This window comes from Teleopsis dalmanni, chromosome X (genome assembly GCF_002237135.1).
Source record: "Teleopsis dalmanni isolate 2A chromosome X, ASM223713v2, whole genome shotgun sequence".
In the NCBI taxonomy this organism is placed as follows: domain Eukaryota; kingdom Metazoa; phylum Arthropoda; class Insecta; order Diptera; family Diopsidae; genus Teleopsis; species Teleopsis dalmanni.
In genome coordinates, this window is record NC_051848.1 from 65292138 (window position 1) to 65309474 (window position 17337).

Consider the following 17337-nt stretch of genomic DNA (forward strand, 5'->3'; position numbering starts at 1 on the left):
CAACTGTACCGGCGGCTTTGGGGCCCACAGGTTAAGGCGACAGACTTAACAAATTTTCGCACTATACAAAAGCAAAGCCTTTTCTGTATTCACTAAGAAATTAATTCTCAATTGTCGACTTGTTAATTCGCTGCACTTGCAAGACGAAGCCGTCTATCTGCTTACCGGACAAGGGATTGAAAATTTTTTAAAAACTCAATCTTGTTATGTACATAGGCTTACAGACTTTCGAGAAATCACACACGTAATTACCCGTAACTGAATTGTCCACATACCGAACATACTGACAATTTCACTTGAACCATACCGCTTTGCATTTGTCGTCCGCAATCTGACAACTGAAATGACTTCACATTTAAGCGCTTCCTGTAGTAGCAGAGTACCTTCTTCGTCACAAGACTGTACTGTACATGGATTTGATTAAGAGGTCACTCTATTATTTTCACAAGATGTTGTCGTTTGTTATGCGGAACTAAATTTTTAAAAATATTTTATTTTGGCCAACTTAATATTTTAGTCATTTTAGTAATTGACAATTGAATAAAGTACCTCAAGTAAACTAAAGCGAACGAAATACACTACACACATGCAAAACTAAAGATTTAGGTAAGGTCTGCAGACGTCTACGAAACTAATAGAATTAATAAAACTTAAATAATAATTTCACTTCACACACATACTTAGTACAGAGAGTTTATCAAAATTTTAGTGACTTCGTCAGCGAAGAAGAAACCACAGAGCATATAAAACACATTCGATTATTGATATATGTCCACTTTTTTTGATGATGCTTTAACATGTTTAAGTCGTCATAAGTAACTTAGATACCAACTCCTTGTCTAAACGCTCTCCGCTTCCTCAAAAGAAACTCAAAATTTCGTAAGATATCAGCATGAGATTCACAGTATCTTCATGGTGCTGTGTGCATTTTATAATTTTGCAAATCATCACTAACAGGTGCTGTTAGTGGGTTAAAGTCTCACGCAGTGACTTTTGGCGATTTCTGACTACTAAAAAAAGACAACTATATTTCAGTGATATTCACACAATTTCCTTTACAGAAGGAACAGTGTATACAAACAAAAGCCTTAAGCATCCTTCAGTGTTTTGCACACAACTTTCTTTATAGAAGAATCAGTGTTTTTAGGCCAAAAAACTAAATAAGTTGCTGATTTACTGCCTTATACAGATCAAGTAAGAATGGTAAGTGGGCGACTCATAACACTAAGGTCACATAATTTGGAATCTCAACAAATTTTATTGAGGGGTGGGGGTTAAGGAGTAAGAAAGCATACAAGATAAAGTGCCTGATTGTGTTTAATTTGATAAATGCCAGCACGATCATGGTGACTGTTCTCAAGTTGATACACAGCTTTTAAGCCGCCCTGCTATATAGCAACAATCATCCGTGCGTAGTAAACTAATTTGTGCACCGAAACCATCCTCATGGATATAAAAAAATATGCGTGATGCAAATTTTAAAAAGAAATTCCTTGACACAGACCAGATTAGTGTAAAAACCACTGATGCATTTTAGACCTCACCATATAAATATACTGGTGTACAATTACCCAACCAAACACGTAACCAAATAAAATATATATAAACTTACTATATGGTAAATTCAAAAAATTAATCACTGTTAATGATTAAACATTCAATTTATTAACAAATATATCGTTAATTATAATTAATTATATAATTACAAATAATTATAATTAAGTATATAATTAAATTAAATTATATAATTAAATGAATATATATAATTAAATTAATTAATTAATTATATATATAATTAGTTATAATTAAATGATCAAGATAAGATGTCAACTGCAAACGACTTCACCTCACGGCTAAACAAAACTTACAATTTACAATTTAAACAGCCTTCGATTTTATTCAAAAAGAGAATTTGTTTTTAACTAATTTTACCTATATTATAACATAAAGTTCTTAACAAAACTTCTAATAAAAAATATATATACTATGGGTCTTATATATTTCCACAAATAATAATACAAATTCTAATTTTAAAAATTATGAAATTTTATATGATAGAGAAAATGTTCAATGCTTTTTAAGAGAATATATGCATTTATAATTTTTATTTATTTCATATAAAATCAATATTTGCATTACAACATTTTTTACAATTAAAATTCTCATCAAGTTTAAATACATTTTAAAGCGAACAACAACTTACACAGTTGTTGTTTTAATATAAATTTAAAATAAAATTTTGAGTTTAGTTTCACGTCTTCTAATTTCCTGCAATCGTTATGAGTTACTGATTAACAAAGTACATAAATAGGTCTTCATGATGCTGGATAGAATACCGAATGGACATAAATTTAGTCACAAAGTTATTTTACGTTTTTAGAATGTTAGAATCACAAACTAATGTTGCCATTATATCTTAAGAGAAAGCAGATGGCAGAATTCACGATAGAGCTAAACCTGGGCTTATATACAAAGTTATGGATAGTAGATTATATGACATATTATGTATTCAACTTAAATATATGCAGAACATTTAAGTTGTATACCACCTAAAAATGGAAATATATTGGATCAATATTTACGGATGGTGTTTAGTTTAATAAATACATTGTGACATAGTTAAAAATAGACGACCAAAATTTAGTATTATCTGAACCAGTACAAAAGTTGAAATCAAGTTTTTATCAATTACAATTTTTGAGGTAAGCTTTGTTCTAAACATATTTCAACCACGGCTGCTACTTCAAAAATTTTTTCTGTACCAAAATTGGTACAAAAAAGTTCCATTTCTGTAAAAAAAAATGTCCAATTTTATTCTATTTTAATAAGAACATATAATACACATAAAATGTACAGAAGATATAGAACAGTAAAAGTGTTTTTATTCAAACAATTTTATTATTTAAATAATCGGATTATCTTTTGCTGACCATTCATGGTGCATATTTTTTTCATGGAATAATTCTTTGCATAACATAATACTATTTAAGGTCTTAAAATCCATTTCGAACGAAATTTTCTTTTACCTTTTGCGGCCTCAATATAAATAAATTTAATTGGATAATATAATAGTACCATATGTACAATAAACTTCGCACTTCAAAAAAGTACAATTTTCTAAAAACGAGTATCATAATACCAAACGGTACGAATTTTGGTCCTTAAGTGCCACATATAGCATTCGTGACTTTAATCACAATTAGCCTCCCAGAACCGCTCATCAAATTTTTCATTTCTTTGATTATATCTAAAACTATCAGATGAAAAAATTAAATTTAAAATACAAAAGAGATATACTATATCACTAAGGTTCAGTTTCGAGACTTTTCACTTACTGCAATAAAGAGAAACAATTCGTCACCAGCTCTCATTTCAACTTAGCTAAGACAATACCATGCCCTGACTTAACATCTTAACATAGTAAAGTGATCTCTTGTCACAAATTTCACTAATACCTTCTGCTCAAAAAGTATCCGGATTTTTTTTTGGTATGTACACCCTTCCTTGACATGGTACAAATTCGAGCACCATCTGTCAATTTGTTTGTTTACAGCAGCTGTTAATGTCAGATCACCTCGAGTGCATTTAGTGATTTTTACTATGGAAATTTCTTGTTGTACGCGATTTTTTGACCAAACACGGCACCACTGTCATCACGCAGGCACCATATTCGCCAGATCTGGATCCGTGCGACTTTTTCCTGTTCCCAAAACTCAATTTGCCCCTTCTTGGTAAACATTTTAAGTCGATTGAATCGGTAAAAGAGAATTCGCTGAAGGAACTAAAAGCCATACGGGCCTACGAAAAGTGTATGGAAGATTGGGTTAAGCGTTGACATGTGTGTGTCAGAAGGAGCATATTTTGAAGGAGACAAAATAAATTTGGACTAAAATTTAAATTTGTGTGTTTTATTTACAAAATCCGAGTACTTTTTGAGCAGAAGTTATATAATATATGTATTTATCTGTATATAACAATAAAAAAAAATATATATATATGTATATATATATGTATTTCATTTTGCGCGTATTTCCTTTACTGATTATTTGCTTTGGTTCGCAAGCAATAACAAAACTATTTATATAATGTAATAATATATTTAATATTTAATATATAATGAAATTATTACACGTTAAACATTAAGTGTTCAAAGTTAATGGTGCTTGCTGCAAACATTGCAGTTTTCTGGGTGCTTATGATTTTTATTTGTTATGTTCAAGTGTTTAACGCTACAAGTACGTTATATATAAATACCCCAGCAATAATTAAATATAAAATTAATAAAATGAAAGTGCTCAAACAATGTAATAATTGTCTAAAAGGCATACATATTATAAATATATATGTGAATCACCTTTTTAAATCTTTTTAAGTCTCTGAAATCAATCGATATACATAATGTATAAAGTGCACAATAAAATATACATTTGAAATAGTATGAAATTAAATGTTCTAATATTTACATATTAGCTCGAGACTAGATTTGGGTTCTAATCATTAAGTTTTGCCAAATAGTGTGATGGCAATTATTTCGCCCAGTCAGGTTATTTTAAGTATATGGGTAGTGTCTGCGTTTATGATGTACACAAGATGAGCTCCAAACTTTTATTAAATAAGAACAACAACCAGTTTTCAGAAAAAATCGAATTATCTTATTTAAAATAATTAGTAACTGTCTTACAGTCTTACAACTAAACAGTCTTACAACTTTTTCATACTCTCAAACCATTCTTCAAGCACAAATAAAAACCTTTTGACTAATTTTTATATAAGCAAAACTTGATATATAAGTTGATATATCACTCTACATTCACAGAATTTGCAGGTGTCAGCAGCTCAGCTCTAATACACAGCATAAATCACGGTACATCTATCCTGAGATGTAACTTTTGAGAAAATGAATATATTTGCATGTGAGGTGCTAGTACTTGTGCTGCTTTGAATACGAATCTTTATAGTGCATTGAATTACTAATATCCATGGGCAATAACTCTTTATTTCTTTTATGATTTCGGACTCCTACAGAAGTCTTGAATTTTATATTATTCTATTCTTTTGTGATCTACTGATAATTTATAACCAAATTTTTGTTTCTTTGATTGAATTGCTTGAATCGTTTTTAGAGTTCCATGACACTGATTACTTTTTCGACGAATAATTTTATTAATATCGAGGCGTTACTTTAACATTTTAATTATATAAAAGCTTCAGAAACATATTTGTTCTTATTTTTTACATATGTATATAACTAAACTAATTGTTTGGTTCACCTTAGATATTTAAATATATTAGTTTCTATGAGGAGCACATAGCCACAATTAGATTCTTTGATTCCATTCAATCTGTTGGATGCAACCAACTTCAATTCTCCCCAGGTTTTACCAGTCCTAGCGATTTCAAAACTCAGGTGCCTATGTCATATATGACCCGGTCGTCCACTTTGTCAACTTTCCTACGGATTTCAGTTCCTGCGAATTACTATGGTCATGCGAGTAATGTCGTCTTGGAGATTCAGTAGCGTGTGGCTTAACCAGCTTCACTTCCGTAGCTCCTGAGAAACATCTCTTCGGTTTCCTGTGTTTAAGAGTTTGTTATGCGATATAGTTTGTGGCCAAAATTATCAAAACATGCGCCGCAGACACCGATTAGAGAAGACTTCCTTTTCACAACTAACAACTTATACTCATTGTTGACTGAGTAGGCGAGTAGACAGGACACGTGACATTCATACTGACATCAATCGCCCATATGCTGGTTTTACTTTTTGAATGTGATTAACGATGACCGCACTACTTACTTCACTGCTGGTAATAACACTGCCAAGGCAGCAAAAATTGTCTAATGCTCAAAAATGTATAATTGTATAGGGCTAAGTATTCCAGAAGGGCTAAGTATCATAGAATGCTAGTAACAATACGGCCAAGGCAGCAGAAATTGTTGACGTCTTCTAACCTATTACCAACGATAGGACTACTTGATTGTCTAACGCTCAAAAATGTATCCTTGTATAAGGCTAAATATTTCCGAAGGATTAACTGTTCGAAGACGTAAATATAGATTTTATAGTGAAAAAATTTTGACATTTTTTTTTAAGTTTGTACTCCGCAAGATAAAGTAAGTCTAAGCAGTATTATATGTCAATATACCTGAACCTATTAAGTGTTTTTTTAAATATAGGAAGTGAATTTTTTTTTAATATTATAACTTAGCTTGAAACACAAAATTTGTAGAACTTCTCTTTTTAAAGCTTCTCATATAGAATTTTTATATTTAGTCATTTTTTTCCAAATAACATTGTTTTAGAATTATGTCAGAATTATATTAAAAATTTTATTAATGATTTACCTATAATAATTTTAATCAATTTATAAATTCATCATTTAAATCGCTGAATTAATTTTATTTTCGAATTATTTTTAGTTTTTACTCATCCATTGTCCATTCATAACGGAATTTCAATTTTATTTTTTACTAATTTTGTCAATTTTAGAATAAAAAACACTTTGCTGCACTTATGATATTATTAAAAATCCATAAAAAACTGTTTATGCCATACACAAAGAAATATTTTTTAATGCGCAAAATTTAGATAAAAAGAATAATATTCACAAAAAAAATCGTCTAAAAAAACGGTGCCGTGTATAAAATATCCGCGTATATAAATACTTAATATATGAATTATACGACTAACACGCCTACTTTCGATATCGCGTCGTCCGTGGTCCGTCGTCGCGTTCTCCTACAACTTTGGTATAAATAATTAAATTTGTTAACTTAAGCAAATTAATAAATTTTCTGTTAATATCAGAAGACATTTTTGTTTATTAACACAGAAAGCATATAAAAAATTTTTATATTATATATAAAATTTTTATTGTATTTATTTTTGAAACTTGTTTATTTTTTTATTGACAAATTATAAGAGCAACAACAAAAATACTAAGAGAAAAAAAATGTTTTTATAAATAAAATAAAACAACAATTCGAGGCATTCAAGTATTTTTTTTTAAACGCGCTAGAAATCTACACAGCCCAAATAGAATATTTTTGGAAGTGTATTATCAGTGCATCATAAACATTTAATTTTTCTAGATATTCTTCAATAAATACGCAATTTTTTATAAACTGTAGAGCAATAAAAATATTTTTGACAAAGCTATTTCAAAAGTAAAAGTATTAGAAAGTAAAAATTACGTCAAAAACTTTCTCTAACCACAAATCTTCAAATCATATTTAAGTGTTAAAGATTTTAGTATTTTCTACTATTTACAAAGTTTAATTAATTTTTATTTAACCATTTAATATGGAACCAACATTCCAATGAAAATTTATTCTTCATTCTTGTGACAGCACCAGGTTTTAAACAGTCGGAGACTTCCATGATAACGTCTAAGTAAAACTATACGAAACCTCAAAAATCTTTAGCCTCAAACAAAACTGTGAAGTGATTAAAGCAATAAACCAGAAACCATTTCTTCTATTCATTTATACTATATATATAATAAAGACACATTAACCCATATCTGCCCAACGTTTGATAAATCGAACAGCAAATTTTACTACTTTTCATGGATTTTTTGTTTATATTAGAAAAACTTTAGAGTTTATATATGTCATTACTTTGAATGTATGCAACTTTAGCTTTACAAAAATATTTGTGCCTTCACTCCACAACCCCAAACCCCCTCCCTACCCCCATTACTAATTAAACTTTAAAAAAAGCATTTTGACCAAAAATTCCAACAAAAAAATCCTTCTGCGGATATATGTTAGGTTAATAATTTGCTCAAAGACATAAAAAATACTATAAGTATTCTATTTAATATGGATGCCGATAATTTTATCTAATCTGTATGCAAATCTATAATAAAATAATAATAATAATTATTATAATAATAATAATTTTTGAAAAGTTTGTTAATTGTAATGTAAAACTAAAAGCAACAAAAAATCAGAAAAATATTTAATTAATACATTTTTATGTTTAATTTACAAAATATATTAAACAAGAAAAATTGTACTATAAATCATCCACATATCATCCAAGCCAAAACAATCTAATCAATTCAACAAAAAATTAATAATCAAGTTTCTGTAATATTCTGAAGTAACAATAACTGCAAATCCATTTTTTTTTTTTTTAAATGGTTCAAAGATATCTCCAGCCCATACACCAAACTCTTCATTTGTGTATATGTTACCAAGTCTCAATTATGACATATGGATTAATTTCAGTCCAAATATGACAAAATTAAATTAACTTGAATTAATGAATCTATTTCAAGTTCCTCCAAAGCCCAATCTGTGACATTAGCTACTGTAGGTATATTTTTCCGCGCTTTTTGCCAAAGAATACTGAACACAAATATTAATTCTGTAAGGAGTCTAAAAAATATGACGTCTAAGACATCTATAATATATAACATACAATATATAATACTATTCTAATGATCCTATATTATTTCAGAAACACAATAACATGGCTAAAAAAATTATATATATAAAGTGATATATATTTTGAGATCCTGATTTCAGAAAGAACTAACATCCAAGGCATTATATTAATTACCGCTTTAAGTACTTAAATTGATAAAATATAGTTTAGAATTGTTATGATTTTCGCGTGAAATTATCTTCAGTGATGAGGCTCACTTAACACTGAGTGAATATATACATAAACAAAATTGTCACATCTTTGAAGAAAAAAAATCCATAAATACTATTTGAAGGAGTATTGTATCAAAAAAAGTCTCTGCATGGCATTGGGAAGTGCCATATGCTCGTACTGTTTTGAAAATGACTACAGTTCAATGTAAGCTGACAACTCAAATGACTACAGACACTTGTTTAGCAATTTTTTTGGTTTGAAATTAAAGATATAGATATTGAAGATATGTGGTTTCAAAAGAACGGTGCCAATAGATACAACCCATAACTTACACTACATGCTACGTTACCGCCTGTTGACCACCAGTTTTATGTAATTCGTCACCACTAACTTTTTTTTTTTTCCGTAGCGTTCCGTAAAATATCGTGTTAATGTGCACAATCTTCGAACTTTCAATAACTTGATAGCGAACAATAGTCAAGTTATTGCTAAACTATTGCCAGTTGTATACCGATAAGTCGTAGAAAAAGTTTTGAAAAGATCTAACTATATGAATAATATATTTCACATCTGAAGTCTAGGTATCAAAGCGGAATAAAAATTTGTTCATATCCGCAATTACAAGAAAACTTTTAGAACTCTGAAATTGATTACAGTGTTAATATCCAATTTATTAACAATCTAAAAATCACCTTCTCAATCTGTTGTAACTAATTGATTGTTGTTAGTGATTACAGCTGCAATAAGATAAGAAAGTATAATTTATACTTGTAATAATAACTCGAGTTTATAACTTCCGTTTTCAAAGATGAAAACTTTAACAAACATCAATATAATTAACCTGATAAATATCTCATTTAAATATTAGCAGCTAAGGAAATTATAATTATAATAGCTAAAATCAATATTAAAAAACTCTTTATAACCGAGAACGACAACATTTTTTGAACTAATCTAATTAATTATAATAATAATAATTAATCAGCTATATTGAAAATCATATTAATATTAACAAGTCTGGATTTAACCAAGAAGGCAACAAAATCGAAGTCAAATACAAATGACGATATAATATAACTTAAAAGCAATTCAATAATTCAAAAAATATCTGGAAATACTTTCTCCAACAGCAATAAACAAACCTGCAAGATTGCTGAATAAGTTAAGGCTTGTAATAAATCCAGTATCCAGTATTTTTCATAGAGATAGAAAAACACCCTCATCAACATTAACAAACTGAATGAATAGGAAAACATTTAATCGTAAATTATATGTACTTACTATCAACATTTGAAAGCGGCTCTGACTTCAAATACTTGGAATATATCGAACTACCTCTATAAATCTGCACTATGTTTAGGCTTTGAATTGACGACTAATAAAATTACTCGGCTATCACTTAGTTCCAAGGTACAGATTAACTGAAAAGGAAAAATAAAAAAGAAATTATTTAACAATTTACAAAACTACAAATACATTATGATATTACATATATAAGGGTATACTAAACAATACTATAAGTATTTTTTTTTTTTTTGGAAAACATAAACTGTATGTATAATCACAATTATCACACGTCAACGGACAGCTCATATATATTGCAACTACAAGATACAAGAGTCTAATCTATTCAACATCCCATTAAAAAATTACTTATTCCTTCGATGTGTAGTCTGACATTTATAAACCAATACATTATAAACAAATGCAAAGCCTATCTGAACCCAAAATATATACATCATTTCACTATATAAATCCAAAACCTGAAAAACTGAAATATAATTTGCAGGCAAGAGAATTAATATATTGTTAGTAATCTTCATGAAAATATAACCAACAACAGGCTTAATGAATAAATCTTATTTAGACTAATAACCACTTCAAATAATATATTATTGCATTTATTTCTCTTTAAAGTAAAGCTTGATGAGTGCTTTTTCAATTTTAAAGATACTTTTAATTTAGATTGAATGAAAAAAAATTAATAGTGTTATTCCGATTATTACTATAATACCCCTTTCTAGCAATAAAGGTGTTAGAATATTCCCGAGTGGCGACTAAATTTCCAGCACCATCCGATACTGTTTGGAGGCAAATGGTAGTGAGTGAGTTTTCACTTGCGGTACCCGACCGGAGGTGTGTATCTTGTATCACGGGGATCAGTGCTGTAGCTTTGGCTGTACTGAACAATTGAAGTTGGCAGTGTTGTGGTGGCTGTGGTTAAAATCCAAACTTAGGCGAATGGAATGATTATATTTATTTACTTTCGTTGGTCGTGGAGTTGTGGTTTTCAACCAGGTGCTGTGACCCAAAAATCAGCAGAGATGTTGGTAGTGCTCGTTCTTAACCAAGTGGAAAGCAATGCCAAACACATAACTTCAATTGATACCAATGAAAATTCCATGGAATCATACTAGAGCATTATCTTGATACGCATGTTGAGTACACCGTGGTATGGAGCCCTCAAGGCAGGTAATCACATTAATCACTGGTTAAAACCTCAATCTCATAAAAATGGCTTTTATGAATATATAAAATATAAATTTTGTACTAATTTGCATATAATTTTGCTTGTATAATGAATAGGATAGTTTATTTGATGACTGACTGAACTCAATTGAGTCCTGCACTGTTTTACCAGCTTTAGTTGGTAGTACATTGCTGTGCTATTATAAGCGTATTCTAGATTTGGTCAATATTTAGTATCTAGTAGTATTAAACCCTCTCATTATTATTGTCAAATCGATTATTATTAATATTAAACATATTAACATATTTTGATATATTTCAATATGAAGTATTAATATATTTAAAGAATATATTGGAAGATTCATATATAAAAGTATTTATATATTTTTGTGAAAACTGTTAATGCGGTACGTTCTACAGCTTTTCATTTATTATGTTAAATGTATTTTCGAATTCAAAATGAGATAAATGACGAATCACTTTCCTACTACCATTATCACTATTGCTATTATAGTATTATATTAGTCATAAGGTATAGATAAATAAAATAATTACGATATATGATTAGACAATACTTGTGGTTCGAACTTTGCTTTACACCAGGGTTGTCCAGACTAGATAAGATCGCGGGTCAATACAAATCACAGAATAAACTAGAAATAAATACATACGTTCATAATATTTCCGGAGAATAGTAAAAATACGACGATAACGATAAATTTAGTTTTATTATTCTTTATTAATTTATCTTTTACAATTCTATCAATATCGGCATTATCAATATAAGTTATTGCAATACAAAAAATATTTATTTTTAAAGTTATGTTGAAATAATGTTGTACAAAGAAATATATACTAAAGTCATTGTCAATTATGTAAATTAATGGAAATGTAATATATGTAATATATAAATTTATTTGGGATACTATAAAAATAAAATAATGTGAAATTACTAAAATATAACAGAGAATAATATGCCTAATTGTGGTAGATTAGAAACAAGTTGGGGACCGCATGAGGCCCGTGGGTCGTGCTTTGGACAGCCCTGCTTTACACCTTTAATCTAGTACTAAAGAGTTTCTAAAAATATATCTAAACAATTCTACTAAAGAAAAATATGCTTAAAAATCTTCAAATTTTATCAATCTGTTCAGATTTATTTATAACTGCATATCAACCATAAGGTTTGATCGTAAATGCTCATTAACTTTGATTGTATCTTCAAGATGGGTAGTGATTATATGTATCAAATCCGATTCTAATTAACAAAAATATCATTTAAAAATATAACATCACATAAATATTTGTAAAATTTTTCAGATTTCATAACCCTTAAGGCAAACAATTTATTGAAGAATAATAAATATTTTGACGAACGTCAAACTGTTTCAAGAATTCCATAATGCACATATCAGTTATGCAGGTGCAATGTATGAGAATTCCTATTATAAAACAAAAGATATGTATGTATGTGGGCATCAAAATTCCATACAAAAAATTTTTGTTTTATTTTCAAAATCTAAATACGTTTTTGAGAAGCGAATTTTCTGTAGAAAACAATATTATATCTTATAAAACTGCATGTGGCTAGTGTCTAAGTTTTGTCATTCGGAGATATATATATATGTATATATATATTTGTATATATAAGTGTACATATATATATATGTATATATATGTACATATATGTATGTCGCAGCAACGGCCACAACTTAAAGTCATTTTGCAGTATTGCACTCTGTAAATATATGCAAATAATGTAAATGTATTCCAAATGTTGCTGTGTATCTCATTTAATGGATAAAGGGGTCTTTGAGTTAAAAACTATATAAAATTAAAACGCAAACACAGCATGTAAAATTCTAATCTGACATTTAGTTGACATAACCATAAAAATTGTTAATATTGCACAATAATAATTGAAAAAAAAATTTAATTAACACCACAATATTCTTCACTTCACAAAAGATACATACATACCTATATATCTGTTGGAGGTGTTTACTGTTAGCGTTTTTGTGAGACTTTTTTTTGAAAGCAAGTTGAACTGAAGAATATTAAATTAAAAAAAAAAAATTTTGCATATTTATTTAGTTTAGTAAATTCAAAATAAATTAAATAGAAAATCACTGTCTTCAATAAGTTCTGGAGTCATATTAAACACGTCAAAAATGTGAGAGGTATTGGAGAACTTAAGCGTTGGTCGTTCAAAAAATATAAACATTCTTATAGAGTTCTCCTCCTTCTAATAGAAATCTACTCCTAATATATCACATTTTTTAAAACGATACTTCAACTTCTTTAGCTTTTCTATATGCTGTGATGTTAAGATTTTCAAAATATTTGTCTATCTTTTCATTTAACGATTATACTGTCCACTTTGTACATAAAAAACAATCAGAGAAGACATTAACTGTTGGATGAAGAAATAGTGATCAATTTATTCAAAATGCTACCACTCGAGGCCTTGTTCTGTTCAAACAAAACTTTTGCTTTTTCAAAGTATCTTGAAAAATTTTCTTCCAATTACTTGAATGTGAGGATGTATATAAATTTTTTGAAAGTTGTTCAACCGTTTTTGTGTATTGTTTACCATTTTTTATCTATTATTTATGTAAAAAATATATAAAAATTATAAAGATTCAAATTTCACAAAAAAAAATAAATAGATTTAGATTTGAAAGCCAAAATCAAACAAATCTTTAGAACCACTTTATGAACGACAAAGTAAAATTATTTCTTTTGTGTGTATTGCTAAACTGCCTTGGGACATAATTCTTAAGGATATTAATATAAAAAAAATGGGCTTTTTATACAGAAACAAAACACTTCCACTCTTTTTAAAATTTAATATATGCTTTCAGTATATTTTATACTACATATTTTACCATGTACCGCACAATCATCGAAAAAGTTAGAGGACACAATTTTTAGTTTCGTTGAAGGGAGTTCTTTTAGTAATCGTGATATTTACTTTAATTATTCTGTTTATAAATAGATAATATTGAATAATTTATACTAGTTGTTGTAAGATCCTTACTGAACTTGAATCTCTCTTGCTATACCAGTGATCATGATAGCAGAGTTTTTGGCTTTTTCTTCTTCTTTGTAGGTTGATCACCTTTTTGTAACAATTGACTTGATTATTTTTCGATCTTCAGAGTGTAGTGGTAGACTCAAATTTCATCATCAATTGTTAAAAAAAAAAGCCTTATAAATATTTAACCGATTACGTTTTTAGTCTGAAGCCGATAAATATAGCTGCCAAAGCTTGAGAAATTTTCTCTTGACTAAAATCTCACACAATTTCTTCCAAATATGATCATCAATCGCACGCCTCCGTAGGTTTGCTTTCAATAACTCCTGAACTATTTTAGTAATATTTAATATAGAAATTTGTAAAGAATTAAAAGGAATAATTCCTATAGAACGTCATGATGCTCCTAATTCAATAGTTGGAGATAAACTTATATAGCGAAATTCTTGAAGTAAAGAAACAAAACATGGATTTTGTTTCATATGGATTATGCAGATCCATATGAGATTGTTTTACTTTATTTTCTTCACTATTTTTAAGTTTTGGCCAAAGAAAATGGTATTCAATAACAAAGGTTGAACGACCATGTCGGAAATCAGATAGAATATAATAGAATAGCAATAAACAGGATACCTAACTGAACAGAACACATTAAGCCCTTCGCATGATAGCCAAAATGTCAGCCGTTGAGGATAGAAGGTGACGGAAGGGGAAAGTAATTCTCGACACAGTGACCCCCTCTTGGTCCAGATCAAGGCCAGATAATCACAAAGAATGTAACTGGAAGTCTCGTCTGCTTCTAAGCAGAGTCGACGATCTATCTCTTCAGACAGACCTATTTTGTTAAGGTTATAACGCAGTTCGTGGTGGCTCGTTAAATATTCCACCAGCAACCTCAACTCTGTTCTGCTGAGGAGGGATACCTTACCGTAACTGTAGGAACAAACTAGCTCTCAACCAGACACCTAGGTTATATACATGGTGGCGTAGAATCTTCGTAAAGTTCATTAATATTTGTTCTAATTACAAACGATGTATTCGTTTTTAAATAAGCACATGCAATACTTGTTTTTCGCCATTGTCATAAAAAAGTCAATTATTAAAACAAATTATTAAAAATCATTTAAAAGCAAAAACAGCTGTTAATTATAAAATAATTCTAATTTACAGCATTCTTTGTAAAATTAAAGTTGGGACATAAACACTCTCTTTTCATATATATGAAAATTATATTTAATTTTCTGGTACCTAGCAGCACGCACTTAATTCCAATTAACAGAAAGCTGTTCTATTTTAACTATAATTTATTGCCCATCTTATCAACTGCGCATTACTAGTCTAATTAGTTTATATTCAGATGAATTATAATCGTTCCTAATCAATAATTAAGATAGTATGTAGTGTTGAACTACGTGCTTTTGTCCTACGCCGAGCTAAGAACTTCCAAATGAAATGCAAGGAAGAATAAACAAATACGAAATATTTACTTAATATTGTTGACATTTTTGATACAAAAAAAAAAAAAAACAAATTAATGCCTTACATAAAATTGCATTTAATGGATTAATTTTTTATTACAATTGAGTTAAGAGCCTTGTAAGATTTTGTGCATTCGCATATCGAAATCTTGTTGCAAACCATCAAAAAAGGCTAACAAACTGGCAGGCTGCCAACCTACGTATAACTACCAAACCGTGAAGCTGCCTGTATTACTGACCCATTAATCGTTCAAACCAAAACCGCTCATAAGCCGCTTTTAAAGGATTACTTTGTTTTTTTAATCACCAACGGGTAATTATAAATAAATCTCAATTGAAATGACACATAAGATTGCAGAGGTTAATGCTCGTTGTTCAAGGGATTATGTTACAAAATAATTTAACTAAATAATAACAGACATTTGGGGCCTACTTAGTATTCCTATAATTGCTTACCTTTTATAAGAATATGACTAATAAGATGCCGAAAGATGACTTAAATTTAATTTTAGGGCGTAACTAAGTTAAGTGTAGAATTGCTGACGAAGAGGGAATCAATCTTTTTTTTTGGAAAGTAACTTCACAAACTTTAAAGCTTGAACTTTAATACTATCTTATATCAAATGAAAAAGATATTTTAATGTAAAACGGTACATTAGTTTGGAGAAAATATATTCGGCGATTTTCAACCCACATTCAAAGTTCATTTTTGATTTTGACAAATAATTTTATTAATCCAAAAATCTTCCAATTTTTTTTTTTTTTGATAGAATCTTCATATATTCGTTATGGTTTTCGAGCTTTTATTTTCTAAAAATTAATGCAAATACTTTTCAGATTCTTTTTTAAGTTTAATTTTATACCAACTAGTAAATCCTTCGAAGATCGGAATAAGAACTAATTTAATGATCAATGTCAGGACTATACTACAGACGCGTTAAAACTTCCACGCCAAGTTTCTCAATTTCTCAAATCATCAAAGACAATTGTGTACTAATATCTCTTCACTCTTCTTGATATCTCCTCTAAAACTCCAAGTACTCCAAGTAGAGTTAATGTCTGCATTCAACTATTTAAAAATTATAACTTTTCAATTTGAATGGCCATTATATATGTTCCAATTGTTTTTTATCGAAACTTGCTAACATAGTTGCCACATTGGAATGTTTCAAGATAGCATTCCTCTAATAGAAAACTTGCAGTTGTCTTATTGTTCTATATAGACGGTACTATCTCAAACATTTTTATGTAAACAAATAATAACGCCAATTTCTACACATTTATACTGGTATCAGTTTAAATGTATTCATAACGATATTGTAATCATACTGAGTTCATACAAATAATGTAGAGTGTATCACAAATGAATAACAATTGCTCACAGGAATATGTCTACTATTATCTTCATAATAGCTGATAACTCAAATATAGCCATATATATAACATTTCCTCACAGGAATATGTCTAACTACTGATACCTAAAAAAACTGTCTTCATAATAGCTAATAACTCCAATATAACCATTATCTCCGGTATGTCATTTGAATTAAGTAATAATTCGCTGAAGTAATAATGTTTCTTCAAAATAAAGCACATATCTTATCGTATTTATTTCATTTGTAGAGTTGGAACCATATCTACAAGAACTTTTGGACTGGTAACAATATTCCATCCATAATTCGATCAATTATTATTTATAAGCATACCAATTTTTTCCAACAAATATTGTTCATGCTGAAACTCAA

At 28.9% G+C, this 17337-nt stretch overlaps 1 protein-coding gene across 1 annotated transcript in view; it reads right to left on the reverse strand.

Moving 5' to 3' along the window:
- The window catches only part of LOC119662716 (receptor-type guanylate cyclase gcy-13-like), a 100392-nt gene that overhangs the window by 25042 nt on the left and 58013 nt on the right, over nucleotides 1–17337 (reverse strand). Inside the window, exon 2 of the mRNA XM_038072413.1 lies at nucleotides 9890–10029. The gene's annotated coding sequence lies outside the window, so the exon portion shown is untranslated. The remainder of the gene's footprint in view (nucleotides 1–9889; nucleotides 10030–17337) is intronic.